Raw genomic sequence first — 15,703 nt, forward strand, 5'->3', positions numbered from 1 at the left:
CTTGTTTCGGGGAGACTCGAAGCCTTTTTTTGCGTGGCGGTTTTTTTCCGGCCATTTTTGACGATGGAGGGAGGAGCCTTTTCAAGAGAAGGAAGAGTGCGACATGCTGTGCGTTTTGTGTTACGAGACAACGGGGAGAAGACGGAGTTCACTTCAAGGGACAGTTTCGAGGACGAGGTGATGAGAGATGCCCTGCACCTGGAGCCTGAGGACGTGTTCTGCCTACAAGACTTCCCGGGTAAGAGGTGTTTTGACCTTTCGCTCAACTCAGAGAATCTTGTCAGGGGCGTTTGGGCAGTGGTGAACAGAAGGAAAGAGGAAAAACCTTTCGTGGACTACTATGTGGAACCCTTGTTTGCCAGGGAGTTAAGAACCTTGACAGTGGCAATGTTTAACCCCTATATGCCTGAAGAAAACATAGTCTGTTTTTTGAAGCGCTTCGTGGATATTCAGGGCATAGGGGTGAAGATAATAGACAGGAAAAACTATTGGACAGGGAAGTGGCGTTACAGGGTGCGTTTCAGAGCGAATGGGTCAGCACCGGACGGTCTTTTGCACCCGCCTGCATCATTTGAGATAGGCTCCAACAGGGGGTACTTGTTCTATTACGGACAGCCCTCGGTTTGCAGGAGATGTAGGAAGGAGGGACATCATGTGGTGGATTGCAGGGAGCGAATCTGCAGAAGATGTGAGGGGGTTGGTCACCTATCTTCAGAATGCAAGGAAGAGAGGAGGTGTAATCTGTGCGGAGGTGCAGGGCATATATTTAAAGACTGTGCTTTACGGAAAAGGACTTTTTCAGAAGTCGTGAGTGGAGTTGCAGGTGAAAGACCAGGTGCTGCAAATGAAGAGGAGAGACGAAGAGAGGTGGATGAAGGTGGGGAGGCTGACAATAGGGAACCTGGAAAAAAGGGAAGCCGAAGGTTTTCAAAAGATGGAAGCTTCTTAACGGTAGAAGAAGAGGAAACCGGAGAAGTGGTGAGAGGGGCAGAAGAAGGGGCGGAGCTCATTTTGCATATGCAAAGTGAGCCCACAGATGGAAGTTTTTCTGATAAGGACAGCTTTTCAGAGGTTTCAGAGACGCCAGGACTAGACTTTTTGAAAGCAGCTGCGATGGAAGTGGGGCAGGAGGTGCAAAGTGTCCAGGATGGGAGTTGGGGAGAGAGGATGGAGGAAGAGGAGGGAGAAGGGCCGTCGGTGTCAAAAAGATCCATAAAGAGGAAGGCACAAGGCTCAGATGCTCTAGTGGCCAAAAAGGCAGATAGAGGTACTGAGGATTTGTCACTGAGTGATACACCTGTCTCAGAGGTCCTGGTGGCAGTTTACACACCTGGAGAGGGTGAAGTCCATGATGAGGGACTTGTTCTGTCCCAGTCCAGAGATTGCTCAGTATTATCAGGAGCTTCTTGCATACCTGAAACGGATGAGGGCAACCAGGTACTTACCGGAGGTGGGGGTGTCCAGGCTGAGCAGAAGCTGAGGAGTGAGGAGGGCCTTTGGCTCGATTCGGACCTCCCCAGAGATTTCATCGACCTGTGCAAATGGAACGAAAAGAATAGAGATGTTCATTGGCCAGCCGGGTTTGAAGAACAGGATCTGCAGAAGAAAGGGATTAAGTACAAGTGTGAGTACCTTGGTAAAGAAGTGAGACGCATTCAAATATATGGAAGAACCCACTCAGAGATAGGTTCAAAAAAGTGCCTTTTCTCGGATTTAGTAAAGCAGTGGAGGAACAGTGCTGGGAAGGCAAAGGAAGCCTTTGCTTCAGGGGTGTACAGAAAGGAAGGAAGGTATGTGAAAAAGTTGGATGCCTCATCAGGTTTTTTAAAGAAGTGTGAATGGCAGAACGGAAATGTGAGGTTCCCGAACAAGGCGGGTGGAATCAAAAACGTACTCAGAAGATTTCCGGGAGTGAAACTCGAGAACGAAGGAGCGGCTAGGAGAATCACAAGATTGACTGTGAGTGGTCATCAAGAATCGGAAGTGCGGGACGCTTACATAGCGGTGATGGCCATTATAGATAAATGGGAAGAGAAAATGTAAAATAATTATTCATGACCATAAAAGTCCTCACGTTAAACACCAGGGGGCTGAGGGACAAAGTGAAAAGGACAGCAGTCTTTCAGTCTTTGAGGATTTTTAATTTTGATGTCTGTCTTTTGCAGGAGGTTCATTTGAAAAATGATAATGATGTGGTTGGTTTTGCGCGTGAGTGGGATAGAGGTGATTCTAGGTGGAGTGTGGGGGGGGTTCACTCATCGGGTGTGGGTGTGTTGATTGGAAATCGGGATGTTTTAGTCGAAGGGAGTGTTGCAGTGGTACCGGGAAGAGTTTTAAGTGTTGATTTGTGCATTGGTGAGTGTAACTTTAGAATAGTGTGTGTCTACGCTCCTGCTGTAGGGTCAATGAGGGCAGATTTTTTTAAAGAACTGTTCCCTTTGTGTGCCACGAATAGGTTCCTGGTTATTGGTGGAGATTTTAATGTTGACCTCTTTAATAAGGAAGAGGCAGGGGCAAAGCAGCTGCGCACACTATTGACGCGCTTTAATTTAGTTGATAGTGCAGTGCGTTTCCGAGCAAAAGGGGTGGTACCTACCTGGAGAAACACAGCGGGTGTAGCGAAGCGCCTTGATTATGTTTTTGTATCCAGGGAGGTGGCAGTTGGTGGAGTGAACACTCATCCGGCCTGGCTTTCAGATCACGATATTGTAGAAGTGGATTTGAGCCTGGCAAGAGGAATGTATGGGAAGGGTGTATGGAGAATGAATGTTGAGGTGTTGGAAGAGAGAGAGTATGTAGATTGTATGAGTTTGTATTTGAACAGGTGGCGGGAAGAAAGGCGACAGCATGTTCCCACGGTGGAATGGTGGGAGCAGATCAAAAAGAAAATCAAAAAAGAAACGAGGTCATATTGTCGTGAGCGTCAGAAAAAGGTGAGGAGAGAGGGGAGGCTGCTCCAGGAAGAGCTGAATAAGCTCTACGCTCTCCTTAACGAAGGAGTGCAAGTGGACATGGCTGAGGTGGCAGCCTCAAAAAGGAAATTAAGGGCATATCACGAGGAGAGGGCAAAGAATTTTATTTTTAAGGCCCGAGTTGACTCATCCCTGCAGCAAGGGACCTGTGTTTCTTATCTTTTTAGACAGGTGAGAAAGCAACAGGTTAAAAGAAGGCTGGACGGGATACAAGTGGATGCGAGCACAGTAGTAGCAGATAAAGAAGGCATGTTGGAGGCAGTGTTTGGTTATTATCAGAATCTCTTTTCTGAAAAGGAGATGGGAAGGGAGACAGATTACGCCTCCCTGGATTGTATTGTCTCAAAGCTGCCAGAGGAGAGTAGGGCCCTCTTAGAAAGGCCGTTTACATTAGAAGAGCTCAGGGTGGCCTTAGCTGGCTCAAAAAATGGGAAGGTGCCTGGAATTGATGGTTTGCCAGCAGAATTTTACAGGACCTTCTGGGGTATATTGGGGCCGATCTTGCTTGAGGTAATGAAGGAGGTTTTTTGCAAGGACGTTTTGGGAAGATCGATGCGGGAGGGGGTTTTGACTCTGCTGTATAAAAAAGGCCAACCGACAGAGTTAGCGAATTGGAGGCCTTTAACTATGCTTTGCTCAGACTATAAACTGTTCGCAAAGGTGTTAGTTAATAGGATGAAAGGGGTGTTGGACAAAGTGATTGGGAAAGATCAGACGTGTGGGGTCCAGGGAAGGAAAATTACCTGGTCATTGCAGTTGGTTAGGGACATAATAGCGTGGTCCGAGCAGAGGAATATCCCCCTTGCACTGGTGAGCCTTGATTTGGAGAAGGCCTTTGATAGAGTGTCACATAAGTTTTTGTGGGCCGTGATGGAGAGGATGGGTTTTGGCTCACTTTTTATTAGGTGGCTAAAGACTCTGTATAAGCACGTAGGGAGTAGAGTGGTGGTGAATGGGTATCTTGGGAAATTGGTAGAACAGAAGGTGGGCGTGAGACAAGGTTGTCCTTTATCGCCTCTATTGTTTGTACTCTATTTGGAGCCCTTTGTTAGGATGGTTAACGCGAGCCCACGTGTAGAAGGAATAATGCTGCCTGGGAGTGGTGGGGGGAGGGTGAAGATGACTTTGTATGCTGACGATATCACTTTGATGGTAGAGTCGAAGGAAAGTTTGCAGGAGGCTCTGGGGATTTTCGACAGCTTCGCCCGGATATCTGGAGCAAAGTTAAATAGACAAAAAAGCAAAGTTAAATATTTTGGGTGTTGGAGGGACGAAAAGGGGAGTCTCTGCGACCTGAATTACTGCAGAGGTCCTTTGAAAGTTTTGGGGGTTTCTTTTAATGACCTAAGTACGATTCATAACAGCTGGCAAGAGGCATTGGAGGTGGTCAGGAAAAGGCTACTCCGATGGGGCGACAGAAGGCTTTCTTTCATCGAAAAGGTAATCATATTAAAAACAGACGTGTTACCCGCCCTCACGTATTTAGCAAATGTGTATCCTATGCCGGCTAGGTATAACAGGTATCTGGTCAGAGAAGTGTTTAGTTTTTTGTGGAATAAAAAATATGAATATGTAAAACGTGTCGATATGTTTAGATCCATAGAAAAGGGGGGTAGGTCAGTACCGAACATGCCGATCAAGTTAAATTGTTTATTTGTGTCTGGTTTGTGTAAAGCTTTGAAACAGCCTGTGTCTCATGATCATCAGTACTTTGTAAGGTTTTGGTTATCAAACAGCATGCGCAGACTCACCAACTGGAAGAACGACGTCCCTCACGGTGAAGATCTGCCCTGGCATTACAGGCACGCAGTGTCCTGGACAAGGAAACATCTGGAGGCGGTGGACGAGTTGGAGATGCTGGATCACAGGGCACTGTATTGCGCTATAACAGAAAGAGGAGAAGCCAGGGTTGTGGGGGGCGTCGCAAATGAGATCTGGGGAAGAGTGCAGCCCAAGGGTTTGCGTTTGGACTGTCTAGACCTCAATTGGTTAACGGTATGGAAGAGACTTCCAGTAAGATCCGTATTATATAAACATAAGTTGACTAAACAAGTCGGGTGCCCTCGAACTGGATGTTGTGGCGAGGAAAGCATCGAACATGTATTTTGGTTCTGTAATTTTGCGCAAAAAGTGTGGGAAAAGAGTAAAATTGTTTTGGAAGCTATAGATAGCACCTTTACGATAAACCTTGCAACAATAATGTTTGGTATAAGGAGGGGGGGGAGAACGAAAGAAATGAGTTTTTTGTTATGGTTTTTAATTAGCTTTGTGAAAATAGAACTGTGGGCTGCAAGAAATTTGTTGGTAAAGAAGGGAGTGACATGTGATGTGGGAGGGGTGTGGAACAAGGTATTGTGGGATGTCAGATGTATGGTGGCCAATGATAAAAGGAAGTTGAGTTTCCACGCTGTTAAAGAAAAGTGGAAAGTATTGGCTAATATCTAACAATTGATGGTCTTGTTTATTGTAATCCCATGTTTTGATTGGTTTATGTAGTGTTTTGTTTGAGTTAATTGTGTGTCTATATGTTTGATTTTGGTGATTGACGAAGTTTCTGTGAACTTGTTTGTTGTTACTTTTTGATAATAAAAAAAAAAAAAAAAATCTGTTCTTATCAGTTTAATATCTGATACGTCCCCCATCGGGGGACCACATATTAAACGGATTTTTGGAACAGGGAGCTGGATCAGGAGCTTGCTCCGTCCTCTCCACGCATCGGCCCGGTATTGCAGCGCCTCCGGGAGCGGTGCACCACCTTCTCTCAGCGGTGAAAAGACAGACGTAGGTAGGTAGCTAGCTAGCTAGCTAGCTAGCGAGCGAGCGAGCGAGCGAGCGAGCGAGCAAGCAAGCGGAGTGGACTGGAGCTCCTTCTTCTCGGGTCTCGTCCCTCGTCCCTCGTCCATCTGTGTGTCTCTGTGTTCTGTCTCTCTCTCGCCCTCTCGGTTCCCGTGCTCCCTCTGTGCGCTTTCCCGCGTCTCGACTCTCTGGGCAAGCAGGCCGGCCCCCTTTTCGGCTCCCGTGCGTTTTCCCTCCAAAAAACTTAGGTTTTTCAGCCTTTTCCCAGGGAGGCAGGCGTGGCTTGCTTGCTTGCTTGCTTGCTTGCTTGCTTGTGTGTGTGTCCGTCCCCGTCCCTGCAGGCGGGCCCCTTTCGACAGCTGGGCGTTTTCCCTCCCAAAAACTTAGTATATCCACCTTTTCTTTCTTTTTTTTCGGCAGGCAGGCAGGCAGGCGTGTGTGCGCGCGCGCGCGCGTCCCCGTCCCTCCCTCCCGAGAGAGAGCTGCCCCTTGCCTCTGCCCGCAGGTGCTGGCGCTCGGCTTTCGCTTGCAGCCGGTTGGGCGCAGCTGCTGCCGGTGGGAGGGGCCTAAGCTAAGGAGGCCGGGCGGCTGGCGCCCCCTGCGGCTGCGGTCGTTGTCGGGCCGTTGACAGAAGATCAAAGAGCAGGGCCCCCGCCCGGGACTGGCAGGAAGGCAGGCGGGCAGGCAAGAGAGAGGGGGAGCAGAGTCCCGCGGCAGGCCTCTGGCTGCAGGGAGGCCGGCGGCTGCGCGGGTCCCGGGCTCCAGAGGAGTCGGCCTGCGCCACTGTGCGCCAGCGGAACGCCCGCGCGTCGGTCCGCGCCTTTGTGGGCATCGCTTCTCGGCCTTTTGGCTCAGATCTGAAAGTACGTGGCCTGACCGCGGCTTGACGACTGGGCTGGGGGACGAGATAGCAGCGACGGAGAGGAGAGAGGGGAGCATCGGCGGCGACGGCGGCGGAAGCCTTTTTTTCTGCGACTTACCAGAGGGAGCGGCGGAGCGGAGAGGACGGAGGGATGGAGCCGGCTCCTGATGGTGCTTTTGCTACGGCAGGGAGGACCCTGGCCGGAGAAGAATTTAGAAGACCTGGAAGAGGATCTGAGGAAGAAGGAAGGAGAGTTGATGTGGCAGTTGCAGCTTCGGGGAGCAGTGTGGTGGCAAGGTCAGTAGAGGCCGCTGATAGCAGAGAAGGAAGACCTGGAAAAGGACCGGTGAAGGACGGTGGGAGAAGCTATGCGGCTGCTGCTGCTTCAGCGAGAAGTTCAGCGGGGAGACCATCAGAGGGCGCTGGCAGCAGGGAAGGTCAGTTTCGGCACACAATTCGGTTTGTGCAAAAAGCAGAATTGGGGGAACGGGCCTTGAGAGACAGGGGAATCTTCGGGGACGACATAGTTCGTGGAGTCTTCGGTCTAAGCCCCACGGATGTTTATTGTTTACAGGACTTTCTGGGTAAGAAAACATATGACCTGTTTCTGGTGAATAGAGTGGTCTGCCACAGAGTGTGGGAGATGGTGAAGGCTAAGAGGAATGAGAAGCCTCTGAGTGATTACATTATCGAGCCTTTATTTGTAAGAGAAAACAGGCCCTTAGTTGTTCAGATGTTCAACCCATACGTGCCGGAAGAGGACATAGAGGTGTTCCTGAAACGGTTTGTGGATATAACAGCAAAGGGCGTAAGAATAAATGACAGGAACAGCTATTGGTCGGGGAAGTTCCGATATTTTGTGCGTTTGAGGACCCTCAGTGCCCAAGAGGATGGCTACCTGCATCCTCCTGCAATGTTTTTTATTGGGGCTAACCGGGGTTATGTCAACTACCCGGGACAGCCGCTAACCTGCAGGAGATGTGGAGGAGAAGGACATTTTGCAGCCAACTGCAGGGAAACAGTCTGCAAGCGATGTGGCAGGCCGGGACACCAGGGTGCTGAGTGCAAGGCGGTGAGGACCTGCAACCTGTGCGGGGCGGAAGATCATTTGTATAAGGACTGCCCCTTGAGCCATGATCCGGTAAGTAGGGGAGCGGCAGGGGGCGTGCCTGAGGCTGCTGGGCCTTCCTCGGCCATTTCTGTTCCAGGTGCAGAAGACAGGGAGGAGGAGACCAGGGAGACGGGGGAAATGGAAGAAGGAACGTCTGGGGGATCGACAGATGACGACAGGCAGAAACCGGTGGCAGACCAAGAAGCTGAGGACAGAGGGCCTGCTTTGAGCCCGGAGGTAGACTTGGAGGAGGGTTCCACAGGGGTGGAGGAAATTGCTGCTCGGACTGCTAGAAATTTGGAGACCATGCAGGACATTATGAACACTCTCCAACAGACTATGGGGGAAAAGGAAGGGGGAATGGATTGGTCGGGCGGGACCGCTAAGAGGAAATTGGAAGGGGGGGAGAGCAGCGAGGAGGACTCTACCCCGGAGGTGGTAGCAGAGACAGCCCTTCAGCCTAGTTCTGAGCCTGATAAGCAGGCGGAAGGGGAGTCGGGGCATAGCAAGCGGCCCTGTGGGGCTGTAGTGGTAATGGCCGCGGTGACGGAAGATTTTCTAGAAGAGCAAAAGATAGATGAAGAGGGGCAGATTGATCTGTCCTCTTGCCCCGGTTTGTCTGCATTAGTACAGGAGGGGGTTATTTTTGAGTTGGAGGGTAGAAACCTCATTAAGATCACGTGTAGGGACCTTAACATAGCAACGGATGCACAACGAGCGTTGCTAGATATACTTAAGGACAGGGAACATCAAAAGGCAGGGGACATGGCCAAAAGAGACCGCCAAAGACGGTACGATGACTTACGCCGTAGGGTGCGACAGTCGGGGAGCCTCTACAGACTTGACCTCGAGACCTCCAGTGCTTTCCTGAAGCATTCCACTTGGTATCGAGAAGGGGTGAGATACCCCAAGGGTTTTGAGAAAATTAAAGAAACCCTGAGGCAATTTGGCAGTGTCAAGCCTAGTTTTGATCACAGCGGAAGGGAAGTGCTGGGAATGGGTCTCGAGGGAAAGAAGAAGGAGGACGTGGTGCGGTGTGCATACGAGCTCCAGACCTACATCAAAGAGGGAGAAGGTAAAGTCCAGAAATCCTGGGCCTAAATGACCAGCAGCTACTTGACCTTGAATGTGCGAGGGATACGGGATAAGTCCAAGAGGGTAGCTGTTTTTGCGGCTTTAAAAGACCTAAGGTCTAGTGTGTGTTTTTTGCAGGAGGTCCACCTTAAAGATGGAAAGGATGTGGAGGAACTGACTGCTTTGTGGGACCGTGGTCCCTCAAGGTGGAGTACTGGAGGTGTGCACTCCTCTGGAGTAGGGATCCTTTTCGGGGACCCTCAAACAGAGTGTGGGGAGGTGAGAGTGAGCGTGCCGGGAAGATTGTTGAGTGTCGATGCAAGAATGGATGGGATTGATTTTAGATTTGTGTGTGTGTATGCGCCAGCAGCAATGAGGGAGAGGAGGGATTTTTTAACTCATTTGGGCACATTGTGTGTTACAAATAGAGTAGTGGTGATTGGAGGCGATTTTAATATAGACATTGATAAGGAGAAGGAGGGGGATGCCAGAGTGGTCAGAGACATGTTAAAAATGTATAACCTAAAAGACTGTTACAAAGAGGCTCATCCGCAGCGGGGGGGATACACCTGGAGCAACACCAGAGGTGTAGTTAAAAGGCTGGATTACATTTTTACCTCTAGTTCAGTGGTAGTGGAGACAGTTAAGATCACTCCAGTGTGGTTTTCTGACCACTGTATGGCAGAGGTTCGAGTAGCAAGATCTGGGATTGAATTTGGCAGGGGGGTGTGGAGATTGAACTGCGTCGTTCTGGAGGAGAAGGCATACTTGAAGATGATGGAGAAACTTTTAGTGCGGTGCTTAAATAACGGAGTGGGAGATAGGTCTCTGCTGGAGATCTGGGAGGAAACCAAAGAAATAATAGGGAAGGCTTCTAGAAAGTACTGTAGGGAAAGGAGGAGGAGGGAAAGGAAAGAGCTTGAAAGCCTAGAGAAGGAGTTGGAAGTGGCTTTTAGGGGTGGAGAGGATGGGACTCCTTCAAGCGAAAACCAGGTAGCTACCTTACTGAAACAAATTAGGAAGCACCACGAGCGAAGGGCGAGGGAGTTCCTGTTTCGGGCGCGTGTGGAGTTTTTAGATCACTATGAGACGTGCTCCAAATATTTTTTTAACAGGATCCGAGGAAGACAAGAGAAAAGGGTTTTTCATTCCATCCTAGCTACCAGCGGGAAGCAGGTAACGGACCGGGAGGGGATGCTCAGAGAAGCGGCTAGGTTTTACGAAGAGCTTTTCGCTGAGAAGGTATGTGAGAGGGAAGCTGCAGAGGAGGTCATTCAGACCCTGCAAGCAACCCTGACGGAGGAAGAGAGAGAAAACTTGGAAAGGCCCTTTGAGCTGTCAGAGTTAGAGGCAGCAATGAGATCCTTGAAAAAGGGGAAAGTGCCGGGGGTGGATGGGATCCCTGTAGAGTTTTACAGGACCTTCTGGCCGATCTTAGGACCCTTCCTCTTGGAGGTGATGGGGGAGATTTTCAGTAAGAAGAGCATGGGAAAATCAATGAGGGAGGGTATTTTAACGCTGGTCTTTAAAAAAGGAGACCGAACCGAGCTTAAAAATTGGAGACCCTTAACCTTGTTGTGTGTGGACTATAAGATCATGGCTAAATTGCTTGTTCACAGACTTTCGAGTGTGATGGCTACTATAATCGGCAGGGACCAGACATGCGGAGTCAGAGGAAGATCAGGGAGGTGGACGCTGCAATTATTGAGAGACATCATCGCATGGGCGGAGCAAAGGAAGGTACCATTAATGCTTGTCAATTTAGATTTGGAAAAAGCATTTGATAGGGTGTCCCATGATTTTTTGTGGCTGATTTTGGAGAAGATGGGGTTTGGGCCAATCATGATTGACTGGCTAAAGACCTTGTACAGCAAGGTGGGCAGTAGGGCTGTTATAAATGGTTGGCTGGGCAACCTAGTGAGTCAGAAGGCGGGGGTGAGACAGGGCTGCCCTCTCTCCCCTTTGTTGTTTGCAATTTATATGGAGCCTTTTGCGGCGGCCATTCGAGCTGAAAAGGGAATAGATGGTTTGATACTGCCAGGCAGTGGGGGAGAGAGGGTTAAATTGACAATGTATGCAGACGACGTGACCCTTGTAGTGGACTCAATTTTCAGCCTAAAAGCTGCCTTGGAAGTTTTTAAAACCTTTGAGAGGGCATCTGGGGCAGCTCTTAATGCGAGCAAAAGTCTAGTCAAGACTTTCGGCCCCTGGGATGCGACGCAACAATGGTTTGGGGGTTTTAAACTGTGCACAGGACCTTTTAAAGTCCTGGGAGTGGACTTTTTGCGAAGAGGTTCAGGAGGCCACAACTGGGGCTCCAGGATAGAGAAGGCAAGGAGGAAGATGGGGCTGTGGACCAAGCTAAAATTGACCTTGGTGGGTAAAATTTTAGTATTAAAAGTAGACATACTGCCTCTTTTCGTCTACTTGGTGTACGTGTACCCCTTGCCGCCAAGGTACAGACGACTTCTGGTCGGCGAAGTCTTCCGGTTTGTATGGGGTGGCAGATACGAGTATGTCAAGCGTGTGGATATGGTCCGGAGGCTGGAGCAGGGGGGTAGGGAAGTTCCAGACTTTCCATTGAAGCTTGATTGTATATATGTTTCCAACTTATGTCTAGCTTTGGGTTCCCCTATAGAACACGCATACCAGTACTTTGTATGCTTCTGGTTTGCACAGTTTATGACAGTTTTGACAACATGGTCTAACTCAGTGCCGCATGGAAACGATCTGCCCTGGTATTATAGACATGCTAAACTGTGGGTGGCAAAGTACTGGGACCGGCAGGACACAACAACAGTGCTGAGCCATAGAAAATTATACCAACAACTGATAGAGACCACTAAACCCCCTCCTGAACAGAGAAAGAAAGCAGACGTGTGGACCAGGATCCAGCCGCGAGGCTTGGATCACAGACTGATTGATCTCAACTGGAAGGTGGCATGGGGTAGGCTACCGGTGAGAGAGGTACTTTATAAGCACAAGCTGACAAAAACCTATACATGTCCGCGAGAAGGATGTAAGGCTACAGAGTCAATAAGACATGTTTTTATCGATTGTGTCTTTATGCAAAAGGTATGGATGAAATGTCAGCGTTTTTTTGATCTTTTAGACGGATCTTTCAGAGTCACAACATCGGTTGTTTTGTACGGGATTAAAGGGGGGGCTAAGAAGGGCAGCCTTCAGTTTTTGTTATGGCTGTTAATAAGCCTCGTCAAATCGGAGGCGTGGGAGGCGCGGGATGTTTTAATTAAAAAGGGGAAAGAAATATCAGTGCAAGGGGTTTACCAGAAGGTGCTGAATGACATTAAAGGGCGCATACAGAGGGACGTGCAAAGATGGGGCTATCATGCGGCCCGGGAAAGGTGGAAGGGTTTGGTTTTGCTTTAACGTTTTTCATGAGTATTTGTGTTGGGTTTGATCTTGTGAATAATGTAAATGGACGTTTTTGTTTCTTGTTTTTTCTGTTATGATTGATTTGTTTTCTGTTTTTCTATTTTTGCATTAAAAACAAAAAAAAAATCTGTTCTTATCAGTTTAATATCTGATACGTCCCCCATCGGGGGACCACATATTAAACGGATTTTTGGAACAGGGAGCTGGATCAGGAGCTTGCTCCGTCCTCTCCACGCATCGGCCCGGTATTGCAGCGCCTCCGGGAGCGGTGCACCACCTTCTCTCAGCGGTGAAAAGACAGACGTAGGTAGGTAGCTAGCTAGCTAGCTAGCTAGCGAGCGAGCGAGCGAGCGAGCGAGCAAGCAAGCGGAGTGGACTGGAGCTCCTTCTTCTCGGGTCTCGTCCCTCGTCCCTCGTCCATCTGTGTGTCTCTGTGTTCTGTCTCTCTCTCGCCCTCTCGGTTCCCGTGCTCCCTCTGTGCGCTTTCCCGCGTCTCGACTCTCTGGGCAAGCAGGCCGGCCCCCTTTTCGGCTCCCGTGCGTTTTCCCTCCAAAAAACTTAGGTTTTTCAGCCTTTTCCCAGGGAGGCAGGCGTGGCTTGCTTGCTTGCTTGCTTGCTTGCTTGCTTGTGTGTGTGTCCGTCCCCGTCCCTGCAGGCGGGCCCCTTTCGACAGCTGGGCGTTTTCCCTCCCAAAAACTTAGTATATCCACCTTTTCTTTCTTTTTTTTCGGCAGGCAGGCAGGCAGGCGTGTGTGCGCGCGCGCGCGCGTCCCCGTCCCTCCCTCCCGAGAGAGAGCTGCCCCTTGCCTCTGCCCGCAGGTGCTGGCGCTCGGCTTTCGCTTGCAGCCGGTTGGGCGCAGCTGCTGCCGGTGGGAGGGGCCTAAGCTAAGGAGGCCGGGCGGCTGGCGCCCCCTGCGGCTGCGGTCGTTGTCGGGCCGTTGACAGAAGATCAAAGAGCAGGGCCCCCGCCCGGGACTGGCAGGAAGGCAGGCGGGCAGGCAAGAGAGAGGGGGAGCAGAGTCCCGCGGCAGGCCTCTGGCTGCAGGGAGGCCGGCGGCTGCGCGGGTCCCGGGCTCCAGAGGAGTCGGCCTGCGCCACTGTGCGCCAGCGGAACGCCCGCGCGTCGGTCCGCGCCTTTGTGGGCATCGCTTCTCGGCCTTTTGGCTAAGATCAAGTGTAGTATCTGTTCTTATCAGTTTAATATCTGATACGTCCCCCATCGGGGGACCACATATTAAACGGATTTTTGGAACAGGGAGCTGGATCAGGAGCTTGCTCCGTCCTCTCCACGCATCGGCCCGGTATTGCAGCGCCTCCGGGAGCGGTGCACCACCTTCTCTCAGCGGTGAAAAGACAGACGTAGGTAGGTAGCTAGCTAGCTAGCTAGCGAGCGAGCGAGCGAGCGAGCGAGCGAGCAAGCAAGCGGAGTGGACTGGAGCTCCTTCTTCTCGGGTCTCGTCCCTCGTCCCTCGTCCATCTGTGTGTCTCTGTGTTCTGTCTCTCTCTCGCCCTCTCGGTTCCCGTGCTCCCTCTGTGCGCTTTCCCGCGTCTCGACTCTCTGGGCAAGCAGGCCGGCCCCCTTTTCGGCTCCCGTGCGTTTTCCCTCCAAAAAACTTAGGTTTTTCAGCCTTTTCCCAGGGAGGCAGGCGTGGCTTGCTTGCTTGCTTGCTTGCTTGCTTGCTTGTGTGTGTGTCCGTCCCCGTCCCTGCAGGCGGGCCCCTTTCGACAGCTGGGCGTTTTCCCTCCCAAAAACTTAGTATATCCACCTTTTCTTTCTTTTTTTTCGGCAGGCAGGCAGGCAGGCGTGTGTGCGCGCGCGCGCGCGTCCCCGTCCCTCCCTCCCGAGAGAGAGCTGCCCCTTGCCTCTGCCCGCAGGTGCTGGCGCTCGGCTTTCGCTTGCAGCCGGTTGGGCGCAGCTGCTGCCGGTGGGAGGGGCCTAAGCTAAGGAGGCCGGGCGGCTGGCGCCCCCTGCGGCTGCGGTCGTTGTCGGGCCGTTGACAGAAGATCAAAGAGCAGGGCCCCCGCCCGGGACTGGCAGGAAGGCAGGCGGGCAGGCAAGAGAGAGGGGGAGCAGAGTCCCGCGGCAGGCCTCTGGCTGCAGGGAGGCCGGCGGCTGCGCGGGTCCCGGGCTCCAGAGGAGTCGGCCTGCGCCACTGTGCGCCAGCGGAACGCCCGCGCGTCGGTCCGCGCCTTTGTGGGCATCGCTTCTCGGCCTTTTGGCTAAGATCAAGTGTAGTATCTGTTCTTATCAGTTTAATATCTGATACGTCCCCCATCGGGGGACCACATATTAAACGGATTTTTGGAACAGGGAGCTGGATCAGGAGCTTGCTCCGTCCTCTCCACGCATCGGCCCGGTATTGCAGCGCCTCCGGGAGCGGTGCACCACCTTCTCTCAGCGGTGAAAAGACAGACGTAGGTAGGTAGCTAGCTAGCTAGCTAGCTAGCGAGCGAGCGAGCGAGCGAGCGAGCAAGCAAGCGGAGTGGACTGGAGCTCCTTCTTCTCGGGTCTCGTCCCTCGTCCCTCGTCCATCTGTGTGTCTCTGTGTTCTGTCTCTCTCTCGCCCTCTCGGTTCCCGTGCTCCCTCTGTGCGCTTTCCCGCGTCTCGACTCTCTGGGCAAGCAGGCCGGCCCCCTTTTCGGCTCCCGTGCGTTTTCCCTCCAAAAAACTTAGGTTTTTCAGCCTTTTCCCAGGGAGGCAGGCGTGGCTTGCTTGCTTGCTTGCTTGCTTGCTTGCTTGTGTGTGTGTCCGTCCCCGTCCCTGCAGGCGGGCCCCTTTCGACAGCTGGGCGTTTTCCCTCCCAAAAACTTAGTATATCCACCTTTTCTTTCTTTTTTTTCGGCAGGCAGGCAGGCAGGCGTGTGTGCGCGCGCGCGCGCGTCCCCGTCCCTCCCTCCCGAGAGAGAGCTGCCCCTTGCCTCTGCCCGCAGGTGCTGGCGCTCGGCTTTCGCTTGCAGCCGGTTGGGCGCAGCTGCTGCCGGTGGGAGGGGCCTAAGCTAAGGAGGCCGGGCGGCTGGCGCCCCCTGCGGCTGCGGTCGTTGTCGGGCCGTTGACAGAAGATCAAAGAGCAGGGCCCCCGCCCGGGACTGGCAGGAAGGCAGGCGGGCAGGCAAGAGAGAGGGGGAGCAGAGTCCCGCGGCAGGCCTCTGGCTGCAGGGAGGCCGGCGGCTGCGCGGGTCCCGGGCTCCAGAGGAGTCGGCCTGCGCCACTGTGCGCCAGCGGAACGCCCGCGCGTCGGTCCGCGCCTTTGTGGGCATCGCTTCTCGGCCTTTTGGCCAAGATCAGAAGGCGCGTGGCCTGACCGCGGCTGGACGATTCAAAAGAGACGAGAAGGGCGGCAGAGGAGAGACGGAGGAATACAGACGGAAGGATCCTACGAAGGCGCAGACGACCGGGAAGAAGGCATTGGACCAACACCTGGGGGAACCGGATTCACGAGCCACCACTGGAATCGCTCTGGGTTGAGCCCAGGGGGTGAAGGTGGGGCTCCC

General features: G+C 52.2%; 4 non-coding genes across 4 annotated transcripts; all 4 read left to right on the top strand.

Moving 5' to 3' along the window:
• The first annotated feature begins 5,543 nt into the window (after positions 1–5,543).
• On the top strand, positions 5,544–5,729 carry LOC148647413 (U2 spliceosomal RNA). The gene has a single exon (XR_015926921.1). It is a non-coding gene; the product is annotated as a U2 spliceosomal RNA (small nuclear RNA).
• A 6,570-nt stretch (positions 5,730–12,299) lies between these two features.
• LOC148647414 (U2 spliceosomal RNA) lies at positions 12,300–12,490 on the top strand. Its single transcript, XR_015927507.1, has one exon. It is a non-coding gene; the product is annotated as a U2 spliceosomal RNA (small nuclear RNA).
• An 865-nt stretch (positions 12,491–13,355) lies between these two features.
• Positions 13,356–13,546, top strand: LOC148647415 (U2 spliceosomal RNA). The gene has a single exon (XR_015927409.1). It is a non-coding gene; the product is annotated as a U2 spliceosomal RNA (small nuclear RNA).
• An 865-nt stretch (positions 13,547–14,411) lies between these two features.
• LOC148647416 (U2 spliceosomal RNA) lies at positions 14,412–14,602 on the top strand. The gene has a single exon (XR_015927410.1). It is a non-coding gene; the product is annotated as a U2 spliceosomal RNA (small nuclear RNA).
• The last annotated feature ends 1,101 nt before the right edge of the window (positions 14,603–15,703 follow it).

This window comes from Lepisosteus platostomus, chromosome 15, assembly GCF_059453375.1.
Source record: "Lepisosteus platostomus isolate fLepPlt1 chromosome 15, fLepPlt1.hap1, whole genome shotgun sequence".
Taxonomy (NCBI): Eukaryota; Metazoa; Chordata; class Actinopteri; order Semionotiformes; family Lepisosteidae; genus Lepisosteus; species Lepisosteus platostomus.